Raw genomic sequence first — 16,006 nt, forward strand, 5'->3', positions numbered from 1 at the left:
CTACTCAGTTCGCAAACCTCTGCAAATACTGCAACCCGCCAGGCCACCACACGTGCTCTTTTCCCACCGTGTGTGGTAACCCTCCCCAGTGGTCTTACCCGCTCACAGGAGGCTGCGCTGCGGAGGATCCGGTTCGGGGTTGCCCTCGCACCTGCTGTGACACGAACATGGCCTCAATATCTATATTTATATCAACGTCCAAGATGTCCTGTCTGGAAGTCACAAGACCATGAGGCAGATATTCCCCACTTGTGGGTTCACCCGGCACTGAAGCCGACGCGAATTCGGCACCTGACGGCAGTTGGTCATCGCTCTCTCTAGAACTTTATTAGATCAGACAACCTTTTTCTTTCGTTTAATACTTCTTTAAAATGTTGTTTACATATTCCATTATGCCCTGAGGCAATAAACAACGTTATTAAAAAATATCTCCAAACAGTGAAGTGAATACAATGTGCTTTTGCATTTGAGTTATGCTTGGTATTCAGGTCAACAACGAAGAGCCGCCTCTCTTTTTCGTATAATTAATCAGACTATTCCATGAGTTTGGTGCCAATTTTGTATAAGAGTTTGGTTGATTACCTCATGCTTTTATACGGCTACCAACAAATGCCTGCTCGATTTCTACGTTTGCTGAGGACATAAATCACATATAAACGAAAGAAGGCTGTTGAGCCCAAAACGGGCTCCACGGTAAACGTATGCCAGGCGCATGTGAAGTATTTCACCTAATATATATATATATATATATATATATATATATATATATATATATATATATATATATATATATATATATATATATATATATATATATAAGCTATGAATCAAGTATTGTTTTACTAGTATTTTTATTGAAAAAATGTCTTCCGTTATATGCCTGCTGCTATATTAATCCACGTCGAACAACACGATTAGCTGATCGGAAATTTTCTTGCCGAAAGGAATATATAAACAAATTAGTCTACAAATTAACCCATTGCTTGCTGTCACAGTGACTGAACTAGTGCCTTCGACTTCCTCTCCCGACTCAACGCGTTTAAGTTTGCAGAGTAAGCGGCTTTGATCCCAACTTGTGAAATCGACTCGATGTTCTCGACTTAATCTAAACACCGCTATTAGCAATGCCGAAAGGATGGAGTGCAAAATGTTCAAGGATATGTGAGGTCGATGCCAATTTTGTCGCTACATTATGCTGGATAAAGATGGTCGTTTTTAACTAAAACCGTGATAAATCCGTGTCGCCGCTTTTCCGGGTGCCGTTTTTTTAAGGGAGATAGTATATCATAACTCGTTCTCTGCGCTAAGCAGGATACATTTATTCCTTTCAGGTTGAATACTGAAGCCTTCTAATGAGAATGTTTCAGATTAAATGCGGTGTTTCGTGAATAAAGCTATGCAGAATAAGAAAGGATCAAGACTTACATTCTTTGGTCTCAGGAAATGTATCAAGCGGTGAATATAGAACTATAAGAAAGTTTCAGCTGAGGTCGTTCACGTATGGCAATCTTACCTGCAGTGCTGCGTATTTATACTCTTCAAGGTACGTAGAAAAAAGCACAGATGACTTTTAAAATCACGCCTATTTGATTTTGTGATATTTATATACGAGCGGTTTTATAATGCCTAACGCTCAACTTGAAACCAAATAATTTTGTATGAAGGTTGCCCTGAGAAATAAAAAAATGAAGAGAGTTTGCCGTCTATATTGTCTAATGGTTCGTCGACCTACTTTGTAAAATTGTCGTCTCCAAATTCCCACTAAAAAACGCTGTACGCTTCGCAGTAAAAAGTGAATCTAAACTCATTAAGCTCTGTTTTTCTCCTTTGTCTGTTTGCTGTTTTAAATATGTATCATTTTACTAACATTCCTCATGAACTTTGATTAATCTTCATTTAAGTGCATAAGCTAACTGCTCTGAGTGTTAATATCTCTACTTCTACAAAAGCAAAGTGTATTCACGCATGTATCAAGATCGCTTACCTTAAACCTGAAAGGCAAAATATCTTACTGTGTTGACTCTGGACGTTGTACCTTTAGGGGAATTTGTCAGCCTTCACATTAGCATTCACTTTTTGTTTTAAGGGTTTGGTTTACGTTCTTAGGAAGGGGACGCAGAATATTATAGGATAATCGCGCTTCTGCTTTTGTAATGGAAAAGATACTGACTGTTAATGAGAAAGCTCTTTAGCGCACACTATTCGCAGCTGCATATGCTGTTTGCAACCTTAATTAGGGAATCAGTGAAATTGTTACTGACCAAAAGCCTGCATTATTTAGTTTCGCTGCACCGTATGAAAGTAGCGGACAGAGATAATAAATTTCAATTCGTCTCCTTCCGTTTTTAAAGTAGTACTACGTTTCCAATGGGAGGACAGTGTCACAGTGCTTGTCAATATACAGCGAAATGTATTATCAGATTAGGTCAAAATTTGTTCCCAAAGCAAATTTAGCCAAGCAATATCCTTGCACTGCATAAAGCAGTCGTCGATGGAGCAAGGTGTCGGCCAAAATTGGTAGAAAGTTTAGAAAGTGGCTTTTATTAATTGCGTACCACCGTCAGTACTATGCACACAAATATTTTTGGCAAAAGGCTAAGCATGGGGTACACAAAGTTTTCACAGGTCGTGTAGCCCGTTTGAACTCTTACATCACCTCGAGCCATTCCTGCTCAGCTGTGCTCGATTTAAAGCCCTTTCTTGGGTTAGGAGTACAATGATCTCATTCTGTTCTCAGCAGAGGTCCGCCATAGTACCACACGTTAAGAAAGAAAATCTGTCTCCAGCAGGAATCAAACTGCGTCTCTCCGATCCTCTGCTGAGTGCGCAAACCAGTACTCCACGCCGGGTTGCGAGAAACATTGTAGTTCTTCATGCCTAGCAAGGCTGCCGTCTGCATGGGAACGTAGGTGGCTGTGCTGTGTTGTGGTGTGTTGTGTTGAGGTTTCTGGCACAAAAGCAACTAAGGCTATTATGCGCCATGAACAGGCTGTTTGCTTATAGCTAGGCGCCCGTGTGCTGTGCGATGTCAGTGCACGTTAAAGAACCCCAGGTGGTTAAAATTTTCGGAGTCCTCCACTGTGGTCTCTCTCATAGCCTGAGTCGCTTTGGGACGTTAAACCCCAGAAACCAAACCAAACGTTCTGAAAACGACTAATCTTTGTTTTTTTCAAGTTTTTATAGCTTGTTAAGGAGCATTACTTCTTTTGAGAATTCAAAAATGCGAGAAATATCAACGAGTGCATCGTCTCCTAAAAGGAGGCTAAGATGGAAGGGGATCCGTTCATTGTAAAACATTACAAAATTTTGTTTTCTTAACTTCTCTAGTTTAGTGCATGACAGCAAAGTGTGAATTATTGTTAGTTGACCTCTACACTTTTCAGATAGAGGTTTGTGTTCTTTATTTAGGATGAAGCCATGTGTTATGTGCGTGTGTCCGATGGGCAGGCGACATAGCATGACTTCAACAAAGTGTTTCGGATGGCTGCACTATTCCATTCTTCGAGGACTATGTCAACATGTGTAATTTAGTGTTTTTTCGTTGTTCCATGAAGCCTGCCAGTTTTCTCTCAGTTTTTTTTAATAAGATTCATGACATCTCTATGTAATATGTTTATGAGTTTTTTGCAGTGTTACGGGCTGCTGCAGTGCATGTATCAGCTCCAACATGGCTTGGCACCCAGCTAAATTTTATTGACTGCCCCTTTGCTTCTGGATTTACTACATTGTGTATTGTGTCTCCATTTTGAAGGTTCCGTAGCATTTCTGTGATGCAGTGCTGTGATTACGCTCAAAGGATCTGTATAAGTGATGCTTTTTCCAATGTTTTTCTTTAACGCTTCTTCTACAGCCATGAAAATGGCATGACATTCAGCTGTGAAAACCGGTTAACACTTGTGTAACCTTAGTATTTTTTCCCATTTCTCTTGTATCACATCATATCCACTGTAAAACGCTGTCTTTGAACCGTTTGTATAGAATGCTGTATAATGTTTGTATTTTTCATTCTGTGTGAAGAACTCTTGTACTCTGTGTTCATGCGGTGTTTGTTTCTTTTGAAAGGGGGTTATTGCGAAGTCGCATACAGAGGGGAAATGATACCAGTGTGGCAGTGGGTCTGGGCTCCGGGCAGTATTTTTTAGCGTATCCAATATATTTAATTCCTGGCATGCCTCTTCAAAACGGAGAATTAGTGGTTTTATTGCTCGGGGTTTGTTGTTAAAGAGAGTTCTAAATGAGCAGTTTGTGACTATTGAGTAACATAAATGCTTCGGTAGGGACTTCATTTTCAGTATACATATGCGCTTGTCAGCATTATTCTCCTGTCTGGTAGCTCATTTGTTTCGATAATGAGGGTATTTATCGGAGATGTTTTACATTCACCAGTAGAGAGGCGCAATCCCATGTTGTGTACTGGATCTAAGCGCTTCAGATACGAGGGTCTCGCTGAACCGGAGACTATGCTTCCGTAATCTAAGGTAGAGCTTATTGCGGATGGATAGATATTTAAAATGCATGTCCTATCGGACCCCCAGTGTTTCCTTCAGAGTACTATCAGTATGTTTAAAGACTGAGATTCTCTCTTTTTGAGGGTGTTTATGTGGCGTAAAAAGTTAATCCTTTTATCAAAGGTAATGCCCAGAAATTCATGTTCATTTTTCACAGGAAGTACGGTTTTCTTTAAGTGTCGGTTTGGGGCGTTAGGCAAGCCTCGTTTGAGCGAGAACAAGACAGCGAACAAATTGTAGGGATAGAACTGGAAACCATTTTTATCTGCCCCTTTACCGTCAACTGTATTTGCCGCTCACGTGTTGATATGTTAGTGCACGTGCATGCAATCTGGAGATCATCAACATAGAGCCAGTACATATTGGATTTGGGGATTTCTCTGGCGATTGAATTAATTTTCACATTAAAAAGAGTAGTACTTAAAATACAACCTTGGGGAACTCCGTTTTCTTGAATAAAGCTCCCGGACAGTGTTGATCCCAATCGTACCCTAAATGGACGGTTTGATAGGAAGTCTTCCAGGCTGTTTAACATCCTGCCACGGATACCTATATCTGCTAGGTCACGCAGGATACCGAACCTACAGGCTGTGTCATAGGCCTTCTATATGCTGAAGAAATGGTCTAGACAATGTTGCTTGTGGATAAATGTCTCTCGGACAACATTTTAGCATAAGAAGATGGTCTGTTGTTGAGCATGCTTTTTTAAAACCGCCCTGATGGATGTCTACAAGCTTGCGTGATTCTGAAATAAAGGTTGATCTAATGTTTAAAACGCCTTAAAAAGATTTGGCTAGACAACTCCTGAGGGCTATGGGCCTGTAGCTACTAGGGGAACTTGATGGTTTTCCAGATTTAAGGAGTGGAGCTGTTTTCCAGGCTTCTGATAGCTTTCCTGACATGAATATTTTGTTAATTTCAAAAGTGCATGTATAGCAGAATTGGAGAGATGAGCCAACGTATCATAATGTATTCTGTCGAGTCCTGGGGCAGTTTCTTTTCCGACAGTATTCTACTGATTTCGTATATGGTAATTTGTCTGTTGTTAGGTTCACATGGGCTGTGGAAGTCTGTGTTTTTCTGAGATGTTTTTGTATTTTAAAAATGACTGTGTGTAGTGGGAACTACTAGAAAGTGCCTTAGAATGTTCACCCGATATATTTGCCTGCTCTTCCAGAGTTGTTTGGATACCTGGTGCTGTTAATAGAGGAATTGTAAATTGTGAAACCCTACCATTTAGCTTCGGTACCTGCGCCCACATTGCCTTTGACGAAGTTAGGCTGTTTATGGATGCCACATAACTTTTTCACTAGTTTTTTTCGGCATTTCTTCAGATGTACCGTGGTGGATGTACAAAGGTCAAGGCGTCTTGCCCTATCAGGTCCTGGAGCATCAAGGGACAAGAAGTGGAAGCTGTGACAGATTTTCTCTTCATGGGCTCCAAGATTACCCCGGCAGGAGACTGCAGCCATGAAATTAGGAGACGCCTGCTTCTGGGAAAGAGAGCCATGTCTAGCCATGACCGCCTAGTAACGAGTAGAGACATTACACTGCCAACCAAGATCCGTATAACTCGTGCTATAGTCTTTCCAGTTGGGATGTATGGATGCGAGAGTTGGACTGTGAAGAAGGCTGAACGCCGAAGAATTGACGCGTTTGAATTGTGGTGCTGGCGGAGACTGCTGAGAGTTCCTTGGATGGGCAGAAGATCAAACCAGTCGATATTGTAGACCAATAACCCTGACTGCTCATTGGAGGGTCAAATTCTAAAGTTAAAGCTCAGCTACTTTGGTCATCTGATGAGAAGAGAGAAGTCGCTGGAGAAAGATTTGATGTTGGGAAAGATTGAGGGTTACCGGAGAAGGGGTAGACAGCGGACGCGATGGTTGGATGGCATCCTCGAGGCGCTGCAGATGAAGTTATGCGATGTTAAGAAGATAGTGAGAGACTGGAAAGCGTGGCGAGATATGGTCCATAGGGTCACGAAGAGTCGGACACGGCTGAACGACTGAACTGAACTGAACCGTGTTTTTGCTCTTGCTTTTTAAAAGTTTATTAGGTTATCATAGGTTGGATACCTCCTGAGCGTTCCGCAAACTTTATTTTGAATCTTTTTTGCTTCCCTAGCTGCATGCTTTATTATGCCACATTTTGTGGTTGAACTTTACTATTCCGGACGACTGTGGGATGGCAATTTGTGCAGCAACGAGAATGCAATCTGTAAACTTTTCGTTCAGTTCATTAACGTTAAGATTTTCTGAATATATTTCGTGTAATCTAGCTTTTTTTAAACGTTTCCCAATCTGCTAAATCCAGTTTCCAGCGCTACGGTTTCGTTGGAATGACAGTAGGCGATGATGATAGATTAATAAAAACCGGCAAGTGGTCACTCCCGTATGTGTTATTTTAAACGTCCCATGTAAATCGATAAATATATTTGGTGAACAAAATGACAAGTCTAAACAACTTATTTTTCCAGATGATGTAGAGCAGTATGTTGGTTTTCCTGAGTTGAGCAAACAAACGTTATTGTAAAGAATAAGTTCCTCTAAAATTTCGCCTCCGCTGTACGTTTTTGTTTGCTTCCCCAAAATACAGCATGTTCGTTAAAATCCCCAACAACGAAATATTGCTGTGGTAGCTGGCTTAAAAGGTCTTCCAATTCTTGTAACGTTATTTTCATGTGTGGTTGTAATTATAAAGAACACACTGTAATGGTCTTGTATGTAACGAGGGTATGTAAGCTTCAAATCTGGCTTTTACTTGAACTTCACGCGCTGCGACGCCTCTTTGCAGAATTATGACTACTCCTCCTGAGATTGTTTGCTCTCCGTCGTGAAGGAAGACACTGTATTTTTTCAGTACGCTAGTGTGTTTCGGCCTAAGTTTGTTTCCTGCAAGCACAGGGCCACGAAAGAAAATGATGCTAAAATGTCTTTAATGTCAGTTAATTTATTTAAAATTCCTCCACAATTCCAATGAATTAGGAATGCCATCTTATGTGTATGAAAGGAAAAAATGAAGTTATTTCAGGTCCTGTGATTCGGGCCTTGTCTTTTTGTGGCCGATCGAAGAAGTTCCGTCGTCTCTGCGACGACAGAGAGCTACCTGGGTCGTGTCCATTTCGTCATAAGAGACGCTGGACGTGCGTGCATGCTGCACGTTGTCGTTTCCAGTAGACCTCTGGTCGTGGGCTGAGGTCTTGGGGCCTGCTGACCCTGGGGGCCACGTAGCCTGCTTTCAAGGTGGTGGAGCTGTATAAACTGTTTCCCGCTGGAGCGAGGATGGCCCTGCCACAGCCCCGCGGTCTGCGGTCTGTTCAGGTGCCGAAAGCCGGTGCGATGCATAACTCCATACATGTGCACCGGCGAAGTTAGTATTCGGAGTTAGAGAGAATGTCTTTGAAGTTACAATGCGTGTCGTAGCTTCTTTATAAGTAATGGTTTCTGTAGTTTTGGTGTAATTATGTCTTTTTCTTTTTTCCAGGACGGCAAGACCTAGAAAAGGCTGAGTGCTCGCCTTCACAATTAGCGCAGCGTGGTGCTTCTGTACAGTTCTCTGAGCTGTGGTCTTTCGAAGAACATTTGGTGCATGTCTGGTGGCCACGACACTTTCCGTGGCCAAATCTCTCGCAGTTGTAACATCGGGAAGGATTTGGTATGTGTGGACGGACGGGTACATCACGACGGCCACATCCTAACAGTCGTTTTTCTAGGCATCAAGACCGCTTTGACTGTTTGTTTGCTAGAGCGGCAAATATTTATGCAAACGGTACATTTCCCTTTCACGCATTGGGGAGGAGCATTGAGAGGAGCTCAGGAAGATGTGCTCAGCCATCTTCTGTTAATATTGCTCTGTCTCTCTCTGTCTCTCTCTCTCTCTCTATATATATATATATATATATATATATATATATATATATATATATATATATATATATATATATATATATATATATATATATATATATATATATATATAAAGAATGATAACAATGCTTAACAATGTTTGCAGATGATATCTGCATCTGGAGAGGATCACATTCATGCTATATTACGCAGGAACGTATTCAGGGAGCGTTCCTGCACATATCGATGTACCTGGCTCCCCTGTGTCTTTGCCTCACATCAGAAAAAAGCGTTTCTATGGCTTTCACGAGAAAAGGAATGACTCTATGTCCAGTCCTTTTGGATGGACGGTCATATCGTATGTACAATCGCAATGACTCATAGGTGTGGTGATCGACAGTAACCTCTATTGAGCACAAAAAACACCTCCTCGAGAGGATCAATGCAGCATCAATGTTTTCAGATTCGTGGCAGGAACACGATGGGGCGGCAACTGCCAGTCGAAGGTCTGCTTCAAAAAGCCTACGTTGAAGGAGCGTTACGCTAATATTTACCGGTGATTTAAAGGTTATTTCCAACAAACAAGAAAATTCTGGAAGCCGCACGGAACAACTGCCTGCGGATATGCCTCGGACTCCCAAAAGAATCCTCGGCATCAGGAACACTTGCATAAACAAGACGTCTCTTGCAAGATGTGATTTCCGTCAAAGACAGTATGCGTACCTATCTCCAAATGTTCTCCAACGGAAGAAGCACTTCATGCACCATGTCTACCTCACGGAAACACTGGCTTTGTCAAGCTGTACGCTTCCTGCCCCTCTCTACTATTTTTCAGCCTCAAAATCTATTACTTCTCACCTTGTCCCCATGAGCACTATCGCCTCTTGAGGTCAATATGTCTGTTCTTGACGTGGATGCGAAAAACCACATGCCACAGGCAGCACTTCTGCAAGCCGCGCTCGCCTACTTAGTCAAGAAATATACGCCGTGCATACACATATTCACCGACAGTTCAACTATTCAAAGCACGTCTTCCTTTGACCTTTATGTGTCCTCAAAAAACCATGCCCTATCTTACTGGCTGCTGCGGAAGACATCGTCTAACACAGCTGAGCTGCATGGCATTAAAGCATCTGTTTCCTATATCCTGCGCGAACAGCCGGGTGATGGGTTATCTTCACTCATTCCTGAGAATCTCTGCAAATCCTGTATAATCTATTGGAAAACCAATTAGGCTTTTCCCTTGACATGGAGTATCTATCATTTGACTATTGCCGCAGGCTACTGCATAACATTCAGTGATATTAAAGCCAATAAAAAAGCATATGAAGCAGCTGGTAAAGGCTACCAACACCAGAGATACATTCCGACTTTCTTTAGGAATATGATGCATCCCAACTGGCCAACAAAGTTGCTTCCGAAAGAAGGTATCGACTTCGGAGCTTGCCGACACAGCTCTACCAATCCCTTTACTCCACTGACCCACATCTAAGATCAAGATTCCCTTTGAATTTTCCTCGCCAACCACCGCCAATCACTCTTTACCACCGAATGTTAATGAACTGTGCATATAGAAATAGTTTACAATACCGTTTCGGTGAATTGAACAGTCCGCATTATGAAAACTGTGGCTCGATTGAAACTGTGGAACAAATTCTGCTTGAGTGCCCTGCGTACGCTGACGAGCGTTCGTACTATGAACTTAGCATGGAGAAGCTCTTCCCAGTGCCTTTAACAATGGAAAGTTTTTTAGGTCCCTTAGCCTGCTATAAGCAACAAAGACTCGCAATAAACTTTTTGCTTACGATTTGAAACTGATGAGATATGTTGACAACTCTAAATTCACCTTGCATGTTGCCCTCAGGTGTTTGTCACGCTGTGAACTCTATAAGCACATTTGTCGAATTATGCATTCTCTCATTCTGTTTTACACAATTACTTCAGGATTCTTCTTGCAACTCATTTAATGGCCGCATTATTCCCCCTTCATTTCTTTTATTATTCTCGCCATTCTTTTTCAATATTTCCGGCCCCAATTCCCCTTCCTACGCAGAGTAGTATATCTGAAAAATCTAAATGCTGCCTAAATTCTTTATTTCATTAAAGGAGCTCTCTCTCTCCACAGAAATGACAAAGAAAAAAAAACAAATATATAAAAACTGCCGACATTAAGAAGCACAATGCATTCAAAATGCGGGTATACAAAAAACTTCTTTGGGACTCATCATCATCATCAGCCTGGCTATACCCACTGCAGGGCGAAGGCCTCTCCCATATTTCTTCACTTAATCCGGTTCTGTGCAAGCTGCATCCACTTGACCCCCGCGAACTTCTTAACCTCATCCGCCCACCTAACTTTCTGCCGCCCTCTGCTATGCTTTCCTTCTCTTGGTATCCAGTTTGTTACCCTAAGCGACCATCGGTTATCCTCTCTTCGCACTACATGTCCTGTCCAAGCCCATTTCTTCTTAATTTCCACTAGAATGTCGGTAACTTGAGTTATTTCTCTGACCCACTCTGCACGCTTTCTATCTCTTAATGTTACCCCTACCATTTTTCGTTCCATAGCCCTCTGGGTTGTCCTCAACTTAAGTAGAACTCTCTTGGTTAGCCTCCACGTTTCAGCCCCATAGGTGAGTACAGGTAAAATGCAACTGTTGTATCCTTTCCTCCTGAGCGATACCGGTAAGCTGCTAGTCATAATCTGCGAGTGCTTGCCAAATGCGCTCCATCCCAATTTTATTCTTCTTGTTATTTCCTTTTCATGGTCCGGATCTGCGGTTACTACCTGTCCTAAGTAGACATAATCGCCTACTACTTCCAGTATTTCGCTTCCTAATGTAAACTGCTGTTCCTTCCCGAGGTTGTTGAACATCACCTGAGTCTTCTGCATTATGATTTTCAAGCCTACCTTTCTACTTTTCCTGTCTACGTCATCAATCATTATTTGCAGTTGATTCCCCGAGTTGCCTAGCAAGATAATGTCATCAGCAAATCGCAGATTACTGAGGTATTCTCCATCTACCCTTATCCCTAACTGCTCCCATTCCAAGTCTCTGAATACTTCCTCTAAGCAAGCTGTGAATAGTACTGGGGAGATTGTGTCTCCTTGCCTAACACCTTTCCTTATGGGAATTTTGTTACTTTATGCAGAACTATGGTTGCTGCGCAGCCACTATATATATCTTCCAGCACTTTCACGTACGGCTCGTCTATCCCCTGATTTCTCAATGCCTGCCTCACCGCCGATGTTTGAACTGAGTCAAAGGCTTTTTCGTAATCAATGAATGCTATGTATAAGGGCTGGTTATATTCCGAGCATTTTTCTATCACCTGATTGATGGTATGGATATGATCGATATTAAAGTACCGTTTCCAAAAACCTGCTTGATCCTTTGCTTCATTGCAGTCTAAGGTTGTCCTGATTCTATTAGCGATTACCTTAGTAAATACCTTATACGTAACAGACAATAAGCTGACTGGTCTGTAAGTTTTAAGGTCCTTAGAGTCCCTTTTCTTATGATTGAGGATAATGTTTGCATTCCTCAATGGTTCCGGTACCATTGATGACACGAGGCACTGCGTATACAGGTTGGCCAGTTTTTCTAGCACGATATCCTCCCCCCCCCCCCCCCCCCCGTATTTTAGCAAATCTGTAGTTATCTGATCCGCTCAAGCTGATTTCCCTCTTTTCATGTTTTCTAGTGCTTTCTTGACCTCGTCCTTCGTCACTGGTGGAACGTCTGACTGCTTTTCTCTGCCGCCAATCTCGTTACGGTCCTGACTACTTTGGCTACTGTAGCGATCTGTATAGAACTCCTCGGCTGCTTTGACTATCTTGTCCATATTCGGGATGATGTTGCCCGCCTTGTCCCTTATCGCACATATCTGGTTTTTGCCTATGCCCAATTTCTTCTTTACCGCTTTAAGGCTTCCCCCGTTCTTTACAGCATGCTCAATTTTCTCCGTGGTATACTTCCTTATATCAGCCACCTTGCGCTTAATGATTAGCTTTGATAATTTGGCCAATTCGATCTGGTCTGTTGGATTGGAAGCTTTCATACTGTGGCGTTTCTTAATCAAATCTTTCGTCTTCTTAGACAGCTTACCGGTATCTTCTCTAACTATGCTACCGCCTACTTCTACCACACACTCAGTAATGATATCTCTGAAATTATTGCTCATTGCTTCTAGGGTAATGTCGTCATCCTCGGTTAGAGCTGAATATCTATTCTGTAGCGAGATCCTGAATTCTTCTGCCCTCCGCCTCACCGCTAATTCATTCATGGGTTTCTTTTTTACTAATCTGTTGCGTTCTTTCTTCAGATTTAGGCTAATTCGGGACCTCACCATCCTGTGGTCACAGCATCGCACTTTCCCGATTACCTCTGCATCTTGCACAATGGCGGGGGTTGAACACATTATGAAGTCAAATTCATTTTTAGTCTCCCCGTTAGTACTTTTCCATGTCCATTTCCGGTTCTTCCGTTTGCTGAAGAAGGTATTCACGATTCTTAATTTATTGCGCTCTGCAAACTCAACTAGTACCTCCCCCTGCTATTCCTAGAGTCAATGCCATAGTCACCTACTGCCTGGTCTCCTGTCTGCTGTTTTCCTACCTTGGCATTGAAGTCGCCCATTAGTACAGTATATTGCGTCTTTATTTTTCGCATTGCCGATTCTACATCTTCATAGAAGCTTTCAACTGCCTGGTCATCATAACTACATGTAGGTGCATAGGCCTGTACAACCTTCAGTTTATACCGCTTATTAAGTCTAAATACGGTGACTGCTACCTTCTCATTATTACTACAGACTTCATCTATATTACCCGCTATATACTTATTGCCAAGGAAACCTACTCCTAGTTGTTGCCTGTCTGACAAGCCTCGATAACACAGTACATGCCCATCCTTCAGTACAGTGTATGCCTCATTTGGCCTCCTAACCTCACTAAGCTCTATGACATCCCATTCCATACCTTCTAGTTCCTCTAACAGCACTGCTAAACTAGCTTCACTAGCTAGGGTTCTAATAATAATAATAATAATAATAATAATAATAATAATAATAATAATAATAATAATAATAATAATAATAATAATAATAATAATAATAATAATAATAATAATAATAATAATAATAATAATAATAATAATAATAATAATAATAATAATAAGAATGTTTTATTTACACCCAATGTGTACATAGGATGAGGGAGCACAGCAGAAAAAGTTGTCGTAATGACAACTTGACAAGGCAGCAGGCCCCCAAAACAATAACTAATCAGTGTCTCAGATAACTCTGGTGGCAAATTATAGGAAAAATGCAAAGCGACAGTACTGACGTACTGTGAGATAGTCCTGAAACGGACAAACGTTTATAGTGATTTCATCAAGCTCAAAAACAAGAGAAAACGACAAACACCAGCGCCCTGCTAGGTAGTCGCATTACTTGCGAAAAAAATGTTTGGCTGTCACAGCACGAGAAGCGTTTCATTGTGCCACAAACATTTCCTGCGAGGTCCCCTTGTTTCTTGATAAATGAGATATAGGCCAGACAGGCAATTATGTGAACGACTTACGAAGGCAAAATGGAACAAAAAATCCAAATGGCTTCAGCCCACATCAGCACACATCTTGCCCAGCACTGCTTGCATGCCCTGATTCTAATCCACATTTTCGTGGTTTGAGAAACCTGGGAACAAGTAAGCGGAAAACAGCTGAATCTGTTTAAGCATTTTATAACCTAAAAGCACGCTAAACTGCTTTAAGCCCGGAATACATGCGGCGTTTTTTTCCACGATTTTCGCGCGTTGAAATGTGCCGCACCGATGCAACAACCAGCTCGACATACATGGAACGATAAAGCGGCGCGAGCGCCGCCGCTGATCACTCGATGCGCATGCAAATTCTGAGTGAGCTAAAATAACCGCAGAGCGAGGTACGTGAAAGATGCGATGCTGTCCCTTGTGTTCAAATAGCGGAAGGGCTCATTCGAGCTCTACTGGGCTAAACGTAGAAAGCATACGAAATCCCAGATGGATTTGTCGCGCTCGGGCGAACGAATATACCTCGGGATCTCCGCTCAGATACCAACGACACGGTTCTTACTTTTTTTACACATTTAGCTTCAGGGAGAAAATACATAAAACATGATCCGAGAGTAGGCCGTATAGTTACAAAAAAGCGAAATTCCATGTTTCATGAAGTATTTATTTTCACGATAATGGCGTTTCTGCGGCCAAACAGGCGCGCACCTCGTCGGACATGTTGACAGCGGCCGCTCAATCCGAAAATGCCAGCTTTATGCGATTGGCTCGCGTCCGCAGCAGCTTCCGGTTCGAGAAGACGCCACGTCGCCCGCGCATGAAATATCTGGCAGGGTTACATCGACGGCGGCGGGTGTATTTTTCCTACGCCGAGCGTCGAGTGCGTGCGGCTTAACGCGGAAGAAACACTCCAGGTATTTCGGCCTTTACTGATGTTTTAGTAGTTCTGAAATAAAATTTGATTCGCGCTATTGCCACTAATCCTGCTGATACATCTCCATTCGTCTTGCAGTTTGCACATTCTCAGGCCAGTAACTTTGTCTCCGGCTTCAATTAATAGTTCTTCTCCTTCATCGCCTTCGGGGCATATGGCACATCCACAATGGGGAATCCAAAACGGGGCATTGGCCAGAATTCATTGCAATTATCAGGATAGAATCCATGATGTCGATTTAACTGTATGATAGATAACATATTAATTAGAAATTAGTGTTGCTAACATAATTTGAAATTTAAAGGCGATAGGAATAGAAATCATTGAAAAAAGGGTTAAAATGTAAAAATAATAAAAATAAAACAGTATATTTCACAGAGATTAGCGCTAACGCACAAATCATCCGGTAGTAATATTGTAGTGGTGAAGTAACTAACGCACCAGTTTTAGGGCATACCCTTTGAAGGTTGCACCAAAGGAGAGGTGGACAGGAACTGTAAATGGCATTCCTAGGCGAGCAAAAGGTATTTCTAAATTATTTTATGTCTGAGTAGCATACCCTCGGTAGTAGAGGTTATAATGTTCAATTGTTTTCACGTCATTACATGAGGCACAAATATTCTAAGCCGTGAATCCACAGTGACATAAAGAAAGATTGAGGCAAGGAATTCTACAATGCATTAGCGTCATTGCTAGTTTACATTGCCTCGAGGTACAAGGGAGTGTCCGTGCGGTCGATGCTCCAACTATACTGTGCATTATTTATGGGATTTCTTCGGTACAGCTTACCTGGACTTGGAAATATAAAAAAAAACCAACTTAGGAATTCTACAGAGCATGCAAGCTCAAGCTCTGCGAACCTGCCTGGGATTGCCGAAATGTGCCTCTACGGCGGCTACCATTTTAATTGCACAGGAGCATCCCATATCTACCTACCTAACAGTTGACTCCCCGAGGGCACATTTCCGACACATTTCTTGGGTTCCCTGTCATCATTTGGCCAGTCTTCCTATTACCAGGCCGCGTACATCGTTTGCAAAGACCGTTGATGCGCATCGCGCTATATTGCCGTCCCATTTTAATCAGCATCTAGACCGTCCTCTCCACTATGGAGCCTGCATAAACCACACGTGCTTCTTTAAATAGCCGGCATCAGAAAGAAGGT

This window comes from Amblyomma maculatum, chromosome 8 (genome assembly GCF_055883805.1).
Source record: "Amblyomma maculatum isolate TAMU_Amacu chromosome 8, ASM5588380v1, whole genome shotgun sequence".
NCBI lineage: Eukaryota > Metazoa > Arthropoda > Arachnida > Ixodida > Ixodidae > Amblyomma > Amblyomma maculatum.